The sequence below is a fragment of the Balaenoptera physalus genome, assembly GCF_965194825.1.
Source record: "Balaenoptera physalus genome assembly, chromosome: 8".
Taxonomy (NCBI): Eukaryota; Metazoa; Chordata; class Mammalia; order Artiodactyla; family Balaenopteridae; genus Balaenoptera; species Balaenoptera physalus.
In genome coordinates this window covers 96,119,370-96,133,797 of record NC_138887.1, presented here as the reverse complement: position 1 = coordinate 96,133,797, position 14,428 = coordinate 96,119,370, and the positions used below count along the sequence as shown (strand labels likewise).

General features: G+C 38.3%; 1 long non-coding RNA gene across 2 annotated transcripts in view; it reads left to right on the top strand.

Moving 5' to 3' along the window:
* The first annotated feature begins 2,431 nt into the window (after positions 1 to 2,431).
* LOC309665737 overlaps positions 2,432 to 14,428 on the top strand; it is a 34,886-nt gene continuing 22,889 nt past the window's right edge. The window contains exons 1-2 of one of the 2 annotated variants that reach the window (XR_014266654.1): positions 2,432 to 5,277; positions 6,139 to 6,209. This is a non-coding gene — a long non-coding RNA (uncharacterized lncRNA). Of the gene's footprint in view, positions 6,210 to 14,428 lie in introns of both variants that reach the window. The other variant, XR_014266655.1, reaches the window with a different exon arrangement.

Sequence of the window (14,428 nt, the reverse complement as noted above, 5' to 3'; positions counted from 1 at the left end):
TGTCTATTTGCAGTAAAATTGATAAATAAATTGTATATTTTTTTAAAAGGAACACTACAGAGCAATGACAATGATCAAACTACAATTTCATGCAACAGCACAAATATACTGTTTAAAGAAAGAAGCCATAACCAAAAGAGAATATATGCTAAGATCCTATTCATAGAAAGTCAAACAACAGACAAAACTAACCAATTCTATTAAGTCAGGATATTGGTTGCCCTTAGAATGGGAAGAGGGGCTGGATGGGGCATAAAGAGGCCTCCTGAGGTGCTGGTAATGTGCAGGGTAAGTGGGTGTGTTCACTTTGTGAAAACACATTAAGCCACTCTTATGATTTGTGTATTTTTAAAATGTATGTTATAATCCAATCATATTTACATTAGCAAACTTGAATGGAAGGACTAAGTAGCTAATTAAACAGAAATGAGGAATAATGTGATAACTGGAAGACAGAGCCAAAGAAATGTTGATAAAATCAGAAGAAAAAGAGGAGGGATTAAAAGATGCAGGAGGTAGAATGACACGTGCTAATATATAAAAAATAGTATTCCAGAAGGATAGAATGGAGAGAATCAGGGAGAACTAATATTGGGAAAGGTAACAGTTAATCATTTACTAAAACTGATGAAAAACTAGAATATTCAGTTTGAAGAATCACAAGAAATCCAAATGAGGATAAATAAAAACCAATACACACTAAAGTGTAGTGAAACACAAAATACCAACACACCACACATACACATATACTCAAAATTTAAGCAGCAAGAGAAAGAAAAATGGTCTAAAAAAGGAATGACAATTATCCTGGAAGCCAGAAAACCGTGGAAAATATCTTCAATCTAGACTTGTATACCACATGCCTGTACCCTAGATGAAAGTAAATCTGGATATGTGAATTTACTTGCTTCTTGGGAGGGCTTAATTTACAATGTTGAAAATTACCAAAAAGTAAGAATGTTCAAAGATGTTGGACGGCTCCATCTGATGAATATCCTCTAAATCCCATCCTTTGATTGCCCACCAACAGCATGCTAAGCATCCAAATATTAATTCTCTCACCCCAGCAGAAGAATGCTGCTTCAATAAAGGCAAAGCAAAATAAAATATGTTCATTTGCTCCCTAAAGGGGTTCAGAATGAGCCTCCCCATAAAGTGCCACATTGGCATTCCACATTGGCATGTGGAATATTTTGAGCTAAAGGCAACTGAGACCCCATGGGCTCAAGCGAAACTTCTGTTCCTCCCTTAACTACCTAGAAGAATTTAAATTGGGGGTCTTTCCCAGAATGAGAATTATTACCAGAGATAAATCTGAGTGACCCATCTGTATTTCAGGGCAAACATCAGATTACTATACATCTGCTCTTCTTATTGTCCTGTGAATTGCCTTCCTCCCCTTTGAAACCCTAGGCCCTTTTCCCATTCCTTGGCTCAGAATAGCATACATCCCTCATTTAACTCTTCTGTCTTGAAATAAAATAATTTTTTTTCCTGTTAATCTGTTTCATGTCAGTTGATTATTAGACCAGTCAAAAGAACCTTTTAAGGGTAGAGGAAAATTCTTTCTCCCCTACACTCCCTGAAAAGGAACGATCCATAAATTTCATCAGTTACTGCATCCAACTCCAATTTCTATATTCCTAGGTCACATGCTCTCCTCCCCTGGATTACTCACAATGCTGGTTTTGTTTCTTAAATTTTTTTAAATTAAGATATAACTAACGTATAACATTATATTAGTTTCAGGTATACAACATAATTTATATTTGTATATATTGCATAATGAACAACACAATAAGTCTAGCTAGTATCCATCACCAGGCATAGTTACAATGCTGATTTGATATTCTATAATTTATCAGCTAAATTCTAAAAATAACCACCAGCCACAAACCCTATATAAAATACTAGACGAAGTGGGGGAAATAAAACTTGATTAATACTTTAAATACCATTTTCATTCCTACAAATAATCACTAGACCATAGTTGGTGTAAATGACTTCCTTCCATCCTTCCACACTATTCATTCAGTATTTCCTTTGTCCTCAGCCACCTCAGCTCATTAACACTTTTTGACTGGCAAGGAGAACCAAACTTCATTCATTAGAGAAGTGAACATCGGGGCTTCCCTGGTGGCGCAGTGGTTGAGAATCCACCTGCCAATGCAGGGGACACGGGTTCGAGCCCTGGTCTGGGAAGATCCCACATGCTGCGGAGCAACTAGGCCCGTGAGCCACAATTACTGAGCCTGCGCGTCTGGAGCCTGTGCTCCGCAACAAGAGAGGCCGTGATAATAAGAGGCCCACGCACCGCAATGAAGAGTGGCCCCCACTTGCTGCAACTAGAGAAAGCCCTCGCACAGAAACGAAGACCCAACACAGCCATAAATAAGTAAATAAATAATTAAAAAATAAAAAAAAAAGAAGTGAACATGTGATGATCCTGCCTGGATGGATATGCTGTAGCGTTCCATTAATTCTAATGAACGTGATAGTACAAGAGGACACTAGGGGATCCCAAGGTTCCATCTTACTCCTTCCAGTCCTTATTGTTTACTTTTGTGCAAAATGCCTTCTGCTGCTTTTTAGTATCTTGAGAATAACTACCATTTGTTTGGCACTGCAGCTGGGAATCTTTGGGAAACTTGAGGCCAAAAATACATATACACACCCCAAATTATCTTTAGACAGCATAAATAATATGCCTTCTCCATCTATGTATTGCTATTTTTATAATGTGTAGATGCATTGCTGATTAATAAAGTACAGTTTATTTCATTATTTCACACATTTAACTTTTATTGAGGGGATTCGGTCCATCTCATCACATGAACCAAGAGTAGGGGTGGAATGGATGCCCCCAGGAAAAATTTATTCTGTTACCAGAAGAAAGGTCATACCTTTTGAGCAGGGAAAAGCAGCAAATAGTCACCACACGTTTTATTTTCAAAAATCTATATAAGCATGGAAAAATGGGAATGAGAATCGAAGTTTTGAAAATTTGCTAATTCTTATCTCTTCCACTTGAAGCTCTGTATGCAAATACAATGAAGAAAATGACCACCATGATATAATAAAGTGTCAAAAATCTTAGATTTGGTCTTGCAATATCACAACAAAATTATTTAATATCGGGACTTCCCTGGTGGCACAGTGGTTAAGAATCTGCCTGCAATGCAGGGGACACAGGTTCGATCCCTGGTCCGGGAAGATCCCGCATGCCGCAAAGCAACTAAGCCTGTGTGCCACAACTACTGAGCCCACGTGCCACAACTACTGAAGCCCACGCGCCTAGAGCCCATGCTCCGCAACAAGAGAAGCCACCGCAATGAGAAGTCCGTGCACTGCAAAGAAGAGTAGCCCCCACTCACCGCAACTAGAGAAAGCCTGCGCATAACAACAAAGACCCAACACAGCCAAAAATTTTTTAAAAAATAAAATAAAATTATATCTATGGACATGAGTTTTCTTGTTCTAAAAATGTGGGGGAAGGTCAGGGAGAGAAAGAATTGAATAAGATGAGCTCTAAAGTATCAAAAGCTCTATCACTACCAAAATTCTATGTTTCTTGATCTCTCAAGATTCTTGATTGGAAAAACCTCATTTTTCCTTTTTCTGTTTAAGAAATTGGTATTTTTAGTATGTCATGCTTCCCAATTATTATTCAGATATGCCATGGGAATAATCTTATTGTCTGGTATTACGGTTTGAGTGAAAACAGAGCAGCACTATCTAATGACAAATATATAACGAAAATTTTTTTATGGAAGTCTGGTTACATATTTTGTTGGGATTGTTTCTCTGATCTGACTAACACATGATTTGGATGCTTTTGCAAGAAAAGGATGGTGTGTTAGGAATAGATTAGAGCTCATCATTAAAACGTGTTGCACTAACACAAGGTACAGAAATCATGCATTTGACTCCAGGAGAATAGTGCCAAACAAATTATAATTGTCATTTTTTCAGTGAACCCTAAACAGGATGCTATAGAATCCTGGATAGAAAGATAATAATCACTATCCTTTATTGAACATCTGCTATGTGACAGCTGTTTTGTATGTTTTCTGTAACACTCTATTATAAACCATATTGAAGTGTTGTATGTAGTGACCACCAGGTAAAATATATGTATGAGGAAATGATGAGATTAGGGCTCAAAGAGATTAATAACATACGTAAACTCACAGATCTGATAATTGGCAGACATGGATCCATTCTCAGGTCTCTTGGATTTTATGAGACCCTTGTCTTTTCCACTTTGAGACCATGGCCTTTTGTAATCTCCAGAAAGGGAACGCTATGTTCCCTGTGAAACATCTCTGCCACATTTGAATCTCAGCAAATATACACCAAATGAGGGAAAGTTTATAAAAATGCAGAAATAATATTGAGGGGTTGTGGCTTTTTAAGAATTGTTATTTATTATCTGGTGGAGCATATGAAATCTTGACGTGAAAAAAGAGCGAACTGGCTCTCATTTCTAAATCTATAAGTGCAGTTGATAGTGGTCTTGTAGAAGCTGCCTTACTAGAATATCTAGCAGAAATATGACATTTGGTTACTAATTTTGGAGCTGTTTAAGGATAGCAGTTTAATTTCTCTTTGTTTTCCATGGTATCCAAAATAAATGATCTTATTTGGAGGAAGATGCCTCAGAAGCAAGAAGCACGACTAACTCAGCAGCTGAAAGTTTCTTACTCTTAAGAATGGTGATTGTTCCTTATTAAATCAATGGACACGGATCAGCAGAGCTGCCTCCAAAGGTAATTTTGGACGAATCAAACCCTAAGGGAACTAAGGCAAAGGTTTCATGTTAATTTGAGTATGCCTCGCAGTGCCAAAGGCAATAACAGAACCCACAGCAATGAACATGTTAATAAAGTAGCTGGATGTACAAATTGGAAAAGAAAAGACGAATAAGTCACTAGTCCTAGTTCAACCTCAAGATTTTTTTCTATTCTGGATTTTCACAACAAAGTGATTATACAAGCACAGGTAAATCTCAAGAGGTTGAATAAATGATTCACAAGCCAATTGGAATGTTTCCATTTTAGATATGGTCATTGTTTTGATAATGTCACTGATTGCTTAATTCTGCCGGTTTCTTTAACAGCAAAGGGAAATGGAAACGATTCCTGTAATTGCTAGTCCCCAGCTTAATACAGAAACCAGTTGAACTGGAATGAAAGCAATGCCAGCCTTTCAGTTAATGAGGTTTCTCAATCAATCAGCAATAGTTGCTGAGCGCCTGTTCCGGGAATACTACTCCAGGTAAACTCTGATTGTTACATTTTCTATGTAGAGCTACAACGAGTGCCTCTCAAAAACTTGGAAGAAGGGGAAATGAGTTTGCTTTAAGAGCCAAACTTTGAAATCAATGTATTAAGCAGCAATCAGCAAATTTGTCTCAAAGAGGCAAATGGCTCCCCTGGCTACTTGTAACCTGGTTGAATGACATAGCAAGGTATTTAAAGGAAGAATGTATTAATGAATGGAGAAATGAGTTTGCTGGCAGGGAGGTGGAGGAAGCAAAGTTAGGAAGTGAAAATCCAAGCATCTAGAGGAAAAGGAATCTGGCCAAAACAAGTCTGATGCAAATTAAACATTGGAATATTGTACCTCTAAGGACAAATACAAATTAAAAATAAGAGGCCTCATTCTTCCTGTTGTAAATAAGAGAACTTCTTTCTTCCTTCCTTTTTCTTAGGGTATTTACAAAGTCTGTAAGTTCTTTCTCTCCTCTTCAAAATGTATGTCTTTTCATTTTTCTAATTTTTAAAAAACTTAGATATAATTGACATATAACATTATAGTAGTTTCAGGTGTATAGCATAATTGTTTGATATTTGCATATACAGTCTACCGTCCATATCCACAGGTTCCACATTTCTGAGTAACGAAAATATTTGAAAAAACATTCCAGAAATTTCCAAAAAGCAAAACTTAAATTTGCCACACCTTGCCAACAATTTATGTATTTTCAATTATTTATAGAGCATTTACATTGTATTATGTATTATAAGTAATCTATAGGTGATTTAAAGTATACAGGAAGATGTATGTAGGTTATATGCAAATACTATGCCATTTTATGTAAGGGACTTGAACATTCCTGGATTTTGCAATCCACAGAGTTCCTGGAACCAGTCCCCAGGATACCCAAGGACGACTGTATTGCAAAATTATCACCACAGTAAGTCTAGGTAGCATCCATCACCGTTCATAGTTACAAAATACATGTCTTTTTTCCCGAGTTTTATTGAGATATAATTACATACAGCACTCTATAAGTTTAAGGCATACAGCATAATGGTTTGACTTATACATACATTATGAAATAATTACCACAATAGGTTTAGTGAACATCTCTCATCTCATATAGATACATTAAAGCAATACAAAAATTTTTATTTCCTTGTGGTGAGAACTCTTAAGATATACTCTCTTAATAATTTTCATTTACAATGTACAGCAGTGTTAATTATCTTTATCATATTATACATTACTCCCTAGTACTTATTTATCTTTTAACTGGAAGTTTGTATCTTTTGACTGCCTTCATCTAATTCCCCTTCCCCCCACATTCCCACCCACCCAGCCCCAGCTCTGGTAGCCACAAATCTGATCTCTTTTTCTATGTTTGTTTGTTTTTGAGATATAATTGACCTACAGCACTATGTTAGTTCCTATTACACAGCATAGTGATTCGATATTTCTCTACATTTTGACAGGTATGATCATGGTCACTATGGTAAAGTCTAGTTGTCTTCTGTCATCATACCAAGATATTATATAATTATTGGCTGTATTTCCAACACTGTACACTTTTTCCCTGTGAATCATTTATTTTGTAACTGAAAGTTTGTACCTCTTAATCTCCCTCACCTATTTCTCTCCTCCCTCCACCCCCTCCCCTCTGGTAACCATCTGTTTGTTCTCTGTGTCTATTACTCTGTTTCTGTTTGGTTATGTTTGTTCATTTGTTTTTTAGATTCTACATATAAGTGAAATCATACAGTATTTATCTTTGTCTGTCTGACTTATTTCACCTAGCATAATACCCTCTAGCTCCATCCATGTTGTCATAAATGGCAAAATTTCATTCTTTCTATGGCTGAATAGTATTCCACTCTGTGTAGACACACACACACATATGCATTCATCTGTATGATAGGCACCATTCATCTATTGATGGGCACTTAGGTTGCTTCTGTATTTTGGCTACTGTAAGTAATGCTCAATGAACATAGGTGTACGTATATTTTTTTGAATTAATGTTTTTATTTTTGTTGGATAAATACCCAGGAGGGGAATGGCTGGATCATATGGTAGTTCTAGTTTTAGTGTCTTGAGGACTCTCCACACTTTTTTTCATAATGGCTGCACCAATTTACATTCCCACCAACAGTGTACATGGGTTCCCTTTTCTCCACATCCTCAGCAACACTTTTTATTTGTTGTCTTTTTGATAATAGCCATTCTGACAGGTGTGAGGTGATATCACATTGTGGTTTTGGTTTGCATTTTCCTGATGATTAGAGATGTTGAGCATCTTTTCATGTACCTGTTGGCCATCTGTATGTCTTCTTTGGAAAAATGTCTATTCGGGTTCTCTGCCCATTTTTAAATTAGGTTGTTTGTTTTCTTTGATGTTGAATTGTATGAGTTCTTTGCATAATTTAGATATAAACACTTGTCAGATATATTGTTTCCAAATATCTTCTCCCATTCAGTAGGAGCCTTTTTCATTTTATTGACAGTTCCCTTTGCTGTGCAAAAAGCTTTTTAGTTTGATGTAGTCCCATTTGTTTACTTTTGCTTTTGCTTCCCTTACCTGAGGAGACATATCCAAAAAAATATTGCTAATATCAATATCAAAGAGCATACTGCTTATGTTTTCTCCTAGACGTTTTATGGTTTCAGGTCTTACATGTAAGTCTTTAATTCATTTTGAGTTTATTTTTGTATATGATTTGAGAAAATAATCCAGTTTGATTCTTTTGCATGTAGCTGTCTAGTTTCCCCAATATCATTTATTGAAGAGGCTGTGTTTTCCTCATTGTATATTCTTGTCTCCTTTGTCATAGATTAATTGCCTGTATAAGTGTGAGTTCATTTCTAGGCTCTCTGATCTGTTCTGTTGATCTGTGTGTCTGTTTCTGTGCCAGTACCATATTGCTTTGATTATTGTAGCTTTGTAGTATGGTTTGAAATCAGGGAGCATGATACCTCCTGTTTCGTTCTTCCCCCTTAAGATCGTTTTGGTTATTTGGGGTCTTCTGTGTTTCCATACAGATTTTAAAATTATGTGTTCTGGTTCTGTGAAAAATGCTATTGGTATTGTGATAGGGATTGCACTGAATCTGTAGATTTCATTGGGTAGTATGGTCATTTTAACAATATAAATTCTTCCAGTCTATGAACACGGTGAATCTTTCCATTTGTTTGTGTCATCTACAATTTCTTTCATCAATGTCTTATAGTTTTCCCAGTACAGGTCACCAGAACTACACGCTTTAGTGGTGTCCTCTCTGTGGGCTGCGTGGGCCCTTCTGTTGTGGTGGTCTGACTACTGTGTGAGATCTGGTAGGTGTTGTTGGCCCCTGGTCTGGTTTGTCGTCATGCACTGCCTTGTGTGAAGGCTGCCAGCCACTGGTGGGCAGAGTTGTGTCCTGGCACATCTGGCTGCATGGCCAGGGGAGTCTCAGTCCTGGTGCCAGCCCTCAGGTGAGTGGGGCCAGGTAATGAGGTGACTAGTATATAGCCCCAGGGTTTTCTGCGGCTACTGCTGGCCCGCTTGTGGGCAGAGCTCTTTCCTGGGGTGGCTGGCTATGGTGTCCGGGGTGACCCAGAGCTGGTGATATACCACTGGTGGTGGGGCCAGATCCTGAAATGGCTGGCTGAGGGGCCCAGGGTGTCCCAGCGCTGGTGCTGGCCTGCTGTTGGGTGGGGCCAGGGCCCAGGGCGTCCTGGAGCAGTTCCCACCTACCAGTGAACGAGGCCACGTCCTGGGGCTAGTGCCAGTCCACTGATGGGAAGACCAGATCCTGGGGTTTCTGGCTGCAAGGGGAGGGGTTCCAGAGCTGGTGTCAGCCCACTTGTCAGCAGTTTTGGGGCTCAGGGGGACCCAAGCCTAGTGTTGGCCCACTGATGGGCAACTGGTCCCAGGGTCTCTGGCTATGGGGCCCTGGGGGGGTCCTAGTTTTGATATCAGCTAGCAGGTGGGTGAAGCCAAGATCCAGGGGATCCAAGGGCTAGTGCTGGCCCCTTGTTGGGCAGAACTGGGTCCAACGGCTAGCTGCAGGCAGCCCCAGGAGTCCTGGGGTTAATGCCAGCCCACTTTTGGGTGGTGCTGGGTGCTGGACCTTTTGGTGGGTGGGGCCAGGTCCCCAGGAAGCTATGGGCTCAGGGGGTCCTAGGGCAGCTGGCCTGCTGGTGGGTGAGGCTGTGTCCCTGCCTAGCTAGCTGCCTGGCTTAGGGCATCCCAGGACTGGTGCCCACATGCTGGTAGGCAAGGCCAATCCTGTCACTAATAAGCTAGAGAAAGGATTTCAAAATGGTGCTTACCAGCTCCAGTGTCCTTGTGGTGGGATGAGCTCTCCAAACTAGCTATTGCCAGAGTCTGCATCCCCACGGTGAGTTTCAATTGCCTCCTGCCTCTCCTGGAGGCTCTCCAAGATCAACAAGTGGGTCTGATCCATGTTCCTTTCAAAGTTCCTTTCATGGCTTCTGCCATGGGTCTCAGAGTGTGTGAGATTTTGTGTGTGCCCTTTAAGAGTAGGGTCTCCATTTCCCACCACCCTCTTGCTCCCCTGAAAGTAAGTCCCACTGGCTTTCAAAGCCAAATGCTCTGGGGGCTCAAATTCCTGCTGCAGAACCCAATGTGGGGCTTGGATTCCTTTATTCCTTGGGGAGAACCTCTATGATTGTAATTATTCTCCTGTTTATAGATCAGCTACCTGGTGGTATGGGTCTTGACTGTACTATGTCTTCACCCCTCCTACTCCATCTCGTGGTGGTCCCTTCTTTATATCTTTAGCTGTGGAAGATCCTTTCTGCTAGTCTTCAGATTGCTATCATGGATAGTTGCTCTGTAAATGGTTGCAATTTTGGTGTACCCATGGGAAGAGGTGAGCTCAGGGTCTTCTTGCTTCGCCATCTTGGCCACGCCCCCCACCCCCTACGTAAGTCTTTTCAGAAGTTAAATTAGCCTCTTACCAGCTTAAAGACCCAAGAATGTCTTTCTCAAGGACTTGGGGACGATCTCTTGGAAATGTACTAATCAAGGAAGACATCACCCTGTCTCCCAGTTTCTGTGGGAGAATCGTGGCCTAACTTCAGTGGGAGCCCCACTCCAAGTTGCATAACTACCTCCTGCCATAAAGCTGTAAGAAGACATAAGTTTATTTTTCTTTTGGATAAGGCCAATTAGCTAACACTGCCGGTCACCCCAATTACCAGTTGAACTGAGAATGAACTATGCGTGACAAATGGTGCTAAGTTATTTTACTTCTTAAGAACTTGTCACTGTACATCTTGAGAACAAGTATGTAATGGATTTTACCTGCTTGGCTATATAAAACAGTGAGTTTTGTTGTTGTTTTTTGTATTTGCATTCTCTTTAGCAGATTGTCTGTGATGTGCATCACATTGTTGATTAATGCTTATTCAATAGTAAAATTGTTTTCTTTCTCTTCTACCTTTGTGGTGAGGTTTACTGAGTCGGGAGGATTTTGTTTCTAATTATATTTTTCTGACACAAATCCCTTTGCTCTGATTCCATGCTCATTCCAAATTCTTGATTATAAATGGTTTTCCCTAAAAAGTCTGAGTTTAATGCCTTAAATAGGTGCAAGAATGTTGATTTGCAAGATTATTCTTCTCATTATAAAATAATAAGCATTTGATTATACACATCAGTCTCTATGAGTTTGATTATTGTCAGCACTCTCTCAAAGAAGAGTCCATTCTTAATACGCTATCAAGATTTTAGATTTGTAAATCTGAGACCCAACCTCAAATTCCTGATGAATTGCCAAGATTAATGCTATTCTGTGAGGACTCTTAACAAACAGCCAACAGGCCTTCCCTAGTGAATTCCTTTAGACATGCAAAATTTCTTCAGAAAGAAGCAGATATTAGATTGGAAAAAATTGTCTCCCTAGCAAAAATTGCTGAATGTTAAAATAAATGTTGTCTGTTCAGGTCTTGCTCTTGACTTAAAAGAGGTACCTATTAGGAAGGCTTCAAATTTGTTTCTGTGATAGCCAATTGAATTCATCAAAGCAGAAAGAAACAGGTATTCAATTCAGGAATTAAGAAAACAACGACAACATTATGTCACAGTGTCCCTATCCTAACATGTCTCACATACAGCTGTCTAGCTGATGGAGGACACCAAGCAGCCCTCTTTATTTTGACCTTAGCATGAGGGTTCACTGCTTCCCATATACAACAGTGTAGAGATTTCATTTTTGTTCTTTAAGTCAACAACTCCACCATTTGGAGAACCTGATACTCTGTGATTTATAGAGATTATATTGTAGGTATCTCTGGAAATTTTTTTAGTTCTTGAAAATTATTGTTGAATATTTATATTCTTAGGAACATTGAAATAGAAACAATTTTCTGGGAAATTTCAAATTACCACTGATTATCTGGAGTTGACCTTTTACCTAGATAGCATATCTGGATCCCTGTTCCTTTGCTTGAAGTTCTAATAACAAGCTCTCATTTCTATCTACTCTTCCCATGCTCATTTTGTCATCCAGCCTCTTAATATGCCAGCACATTTTCTCAGAGCAGTTCATCTTCAGTATATCAGCTTTTCTCTGGGCTATGTATAACCTAACACTATGGATATATTTCACCAGACTATACCCAGGCCTGACATCTGTAAATTGCTTAAGATATATAATCACTGAGATTTATGTTCACTTGAAGCTTGAGGTACTTAATTTTGATTCTAGATAACCTTACTCTCCAGTTTTTCAGTCATTGTTTGTTTTCTAAGAAACCTTTTAGTTTTTGAGTCCCTGATTTTGAGGTTAGCTTGAATTTTGATTATGATACATTTTGGTGGTATGCCCTTGACTAAATTTTATTATTCAAAAGATGAATATTCAATTATTCACCTCAATCTCATCCAAAAACTAAAAATATTTATGAACATAGCAGCTGGTTACATTTTAATCTCATCCCTAGTTCCCATGTTTTGTAAGAAAAAGAGTATTAGATGAGTAGGATACTAATCTGAAAGCCTTATTCCAACTTCAGTCTCAAAGTGTGTAAAACATATAATCATTGTCTGTCATACTCATCAAAAGTGAAGAACAACAAATGTAGAAAAAAATGGGCATTTGATAATGACAAGAATAATTAATTCATAGACTTTTTTCAAAATCTTCCAAATATTTTTTAATGGAAATTAGGCAGAGAGAATGAAGGAAAATAAATATTAAGAACTCAATTATATATTTCAAGATACAACTTAAACAGCACTTCTGAACCTAACTATCAATACATATATCACATGCACACATATATAGACATATACATGTGTATACACACAATATGATTTATCATTAATTTTCTGAATTCCCCATAATATTTTGTACTCCTCTTAGGATTGAGATCAATATCTGAAGTTTTCTACCTACAGTTTTTTTTTTAAAGCCGTACTAATATTGTTTTTCACTTGTTCAAAAATGTCCTATTTCATCCTATGTTACACATAGTTGGTTACTAAGCCAGCTTTTTGCTTCACTATAAAATTTCATATCCCCACCTCCACTTCCAAACAAGCCCAACCAATTTTTAGTTATTCTTCAAGTGTAAGAACTTGTAATAATGGCCTTAATCATCTATTTTGTCTTACCCTTTTCAGTGCTAATCAAGCAAATTATATACAGAGAACATCATTCTTTCCGGTAAAATAAGATATTTACATTATTACATCATAAGAAACATGATTTCTTCAAAAAAAAAGTATAATAAAATTTTATGATTTAAATAGGTAATTATATTTAGCAGTTAAAATGTCATTTCATTTCATATTGTTTTAGAGGGTGTTGAAATGCTATATTCAAACATCAAGACAGGAGGAGAAATTTGGGTTTAAACCAATAAACAGCAAGATTCTGACAAATAGCAAGGTTCACTAGCACTCAGTAGAACCTGATGTGCCATGAAAACTAAAATATCAAATTATTTTCTTCTCTTGTCTTAGTAAACCTGATTCTCAGTCACAAAGAATTCAGATAATCATGTCTGATTACCTCAGTTCTTTTCCACGCTGGCCGAGTATAGTCAGAAAAAGTTCACTGAAATAAACAGGAGCACTGATGGTGTCTCTCTCGGGGCCGGGCCTCTAGAGGGTTGGTCATGCCCAGCGCCAGGGAGTGTCATTCACATTCATAATTGTTCTGGACTTGTGTGTTTATCACCATAGTTGTCTGTCGGGTGGCTGTACTTGTCTCGAGGAAGAGAAGGTTTTCTCCTAATATGAATAGAAACACCATTCAGACTGCGGCAAGGCTAGTCTCTGACTAAATACACACTGAAAAGTGGTAACACGATAAGCCAGAATCTCTATCTGATTACATCACAGCTGTGACCAAACCTGTATCCTTTGTGAAAATATGTGGAAATTCAAATGTAATATTTCCTTAGGAAAACTAGGGACTTTAATGAGGATACCCTATTCTGAAATAAAATAATAAAAATGATTAGCTTTTATGGTATAAATATAAATAGAAGTCTAATGAACATATTATTGGTTCCTCCCTGTTGCGGTCAATAGTTCTAGTTTATTTCATTTGAAAAATGCCTAAGAACTTTGGACATCATGATTTGAAGTGGAATATAATTAGGAAATATATTGGGAAAATGTTAATGAACTACATATTTAAAAATAATATAAGAAAGAAAATGAAAACAAAATTATAATGAGAAAAATAATGGTACATTAAAATACTTAAGACTATTACAGAGAAGGAAGTAGTTGCCTATTAAATGTTATTAAAAATAATAATGTAGCAAATAGCATGATCTTGAAAGCAATATGTTAATATAAAGCTAAGAGGGAAAGTAATTCCATGCATTAACTCTTATGCTCTGGTTTAGAAAATACAAGGAAATAACACTTGTAATAAACTCCCCAAAATAGGAGATCAAAAATTAATATGAGGGCTTCCCTGGTGGCACAGTGGTTGAGAATCTGCCTGCCAATGCAGGGGACACGGGTTCAAGCCCTGGTCTGGGAGGATCCCACATGCCGCGGAGCAGCTGGGCCCGTGAGCCGCAATTACTGAGCCTGCGCGTCTGGAGCCTGTGCTCCGCAACAAGAGAGGCCGCGATAGTGAGAGGCCCGTGCACCGCGATGAAGAGTGGCCCCCACTTGCCACAACTAGAGAAAGCCCTT